Here is a 3,265-nt window from a genome sequence, read left to right on the forward strand (position 1 = left end):
CTTTCCTCTCCATTCTCCTTTGTAATGTTTCATGCTTGTTTGGTGATATAGTGTAACACTTATGTATTGTTTGCATGCCTTGACATTAGGGAATTTGTATATGTGACATGAAGGGGGATTTTGTGTTGGCCCTTAGTGTGTTGATTTTTTGGTTGACCTACCTAGCAAAGTTGTACCCCCACATCATTTTTATGGGGATTATGATTTATATGGGCTTTAAAAATGATGGAAAATTTGGTTATGATTATGGCATAGGTTTGTTGCAACTAATTTGGATTTGTTGTGATTTTGCATGGGATTGGGTGTATATTATATTGAAAGGTCTCATGTGCTTCATATTGGTGTGGTCCAAGCCATTTATTTTTTAGTTAAAAGCAATTGATTGTTAGTTTTAATTCAATTACCTCACTACCTATGATTTTTCTCTCCCATTTTCTCTTATCAATAATCTTATATTTTTATTTAGATTTGCATTTGGATCTAAAGCAATTGAACCCACCCAATCCTTCAAATATCTTTGTGACATTATTTATGAATCTATAATGATTTCTGAGTGCACCTTTATAATGATTATTGAGGGAAACTTTTTGTTTTCTGGTTAAATTGTTGATGTTGTTTCTATTTTGAATTTGTTATGTTGTTGGTAGAGTTGGGATCTCATCCTTTATTGTTCAATTGTCTAGGGAAAAAATGAGTTTATGAGGAAAACTTCCCTATCCCTAAGAGGAACCATGAAATTTGCAAAGTACATGCATGACTATGTGTTCTATTATAATAATATGAAATAAATATTCCCTTTTCCTACATATCAATTGAGCTTGAGAGGAGTAATGATTTGTTTTTGAATAAATTCAATGATGATTACAATTGTCCTTCTCAATAAAGATGGATAATTTACATGGAAAATAAATTTTCCTCTTGGATGTTCATATAATTGTTAATATTATTTTAATTATGTTTCTCTTGATGTGATTGTTGAGAAATCCATTAGGGAAACAACTTAGGTTTTCTTAAATTGATTTCTCTTACCATTGACATTTTCTTGTGATATGTTTTCTTATTAGCTTTCTTGAAAGTTATGATATTTAGGTCATAAAGACAAATGCCAAACAATGTATATCACAAACACAAAAGAGGGTAGAAGATGTAGGCACTCAGCCAGGGATTAGCCCCTATGAAGGAGAAAGCCCAATCAAAATCTTCCACTAGTATATTCAAATCAAATTGAGACAACCAGGACCTTGACTTAACAATAGGACCTCCTCCATCCATCAATTCAGACTCCCAACTATCAAGACAAAGATCAAACTATAGATACAAACCAAATCAATGCAAACTAGCTTCAATCAGCTTCACAACCTTCCCTTTTATTAACTACACCCTTAACCCTATAGTCTTTGTTGTTTTATCTCAAATGTCTTGGATTTTTTTGTTATTTAAATAGTTCTTTCCTTGTCATATATACCCTTCTTCCTTATACTTAATTATACACTTCTTCACACTCATATAATTTCATATTGAAGTTGCTTCATTGTTATGCCTTTCACAAGGTCAAATGTATCCTTTATATAGTCTTTTGGAGGTCGAATCATCTTCTTGAGGCTGAATTGATGTGCTTTGACGCTTAATAGTAGGAGAGAGCACATTGACTTGATGAAGGAGGTACAAGACATAAAATAATTTTCTTTTTCTTATTTATAGGATCCCTAATGGGTCTATGACATCATGATTTTGATTTTGACTAAAAATAAAATCCCTAGAGCACACAATGGGTACTTTGACCTATTGACCATTAACCCAAGCATGAAACCCATGCTTTAATGAGTCAATAAAATTTCCATTGTCTTTTCTTTTGACAAATATATTACATAATGAATTTAAATACAATTATGAAGACCGATACTAGTTACATTCTTCAACACTCCATATTAACTAGGGGTTATTCATAATTACATATATACAAAGGTACATGGAAGATCTCAAAATGATAAGTTCTACAAAGGGTCACAACACATGCAGTGCTACAGATTATATACTTGACCAAGGTATTTAGATAGGTGGGACTAAGGTGTGTTCCAAGCTTTAGCCACTCTAGGTATCATTAGGCTTTATCTCTAACAACAACCCAGGGATCTACATGCATAGCCAAGGTTGGAGCTCCAAGACCAATGCCACCATCCCTTCTTTGAGATCTAGACATCATCATAGTCTGACTAGATGTCCTCCCAAGCATACTGTTGCCCCAACCTGCTTCATATCTCCTATCAACTAAACCAGATATATCCACCAATCCAAACATGCTTCAAACGTTCAACCTTCTTATGGGGAGATCCTGCACAATCACAACCCCAATCAATAATAAAATTTCAATATGTGTGTGTGTGTGTGTGTTTAGCACAAACATTTGGGGTCCTTAGTTATTCTGATGTTTCTTATGTCATCATCATATTATCCAAATACATCTCGTCGGAAGATTCCTTCTTCAGCTTTCTAACAACACCAAACTCAGCCTCAACACTTTTCAATGTAACCAAGTTTTTGTTTGCAACTTCATCAATCATGAACAACCTGTCTGTAGTGCTTTAGCTATTCTTTGATCTCAATCATCCTTATGATCTTTATATCAAGTTATCAACTAGAAGAGATTAACTTTTCAACCAAGCTCCCTCTCAACTAGGGAAATATACACTTTTCCTTTATCCAAGTTTCTTCTTAACTAGGGAATAAGTCCATCAACATTTTTTATTCTTTCAGGCACACAAACTCTTTATTTTTCATCATCAAAGAAATTTAATCTTCCAAAGCTTCATTCCTTCAAGAACACCATCCTTTCTATGGAAACAATATCATCTATACATTATTACAACTCCCTCTTTCCATGATGCTCATTATTATTATCAGGTCTTCTTTAATTATGAACATATTCAAGATCTTGAAGATTATGTACCTACAAATCTTTAAGTACAAACAAGTACAAATATATAGAAGCATGAATTCAACTATATCAAAATCATGTCATTACAATGGAGGCATCAAAATAATCAAGATTTAGACATCAAATACTTAAAACTAGTTAGGTTCATAGTCAACAAGGGTTACATCCTTTATAATATGGACTTTAACATTCGTCTAGGGTTTTTGTCGCAAACCCTAGATTCCACAATCGAGACTTAAAGCCTTAAGTATCAACAACTAAATCAAGTTAGGAATCCACCTATAACACTTTACATTTTCAATATTTTTCTCTAGAATTTGATGTCAAGCT

Source organism: Pinus tabuliformis, chromosome 7 (assembly GCF_031772625.1).
Source record: "Pinus tabuliformis cultivar Carrire ecotype Pingquan chromosome 7, CPIR1, whole genome shotgun sequence".
Classification (NCBI taxonomy): Eukaryota; Viridiplantae; Streptophyta; class Pinopsida; order Pinales; family Pinaceae; genus Pinus; species Pinus tabuliformis.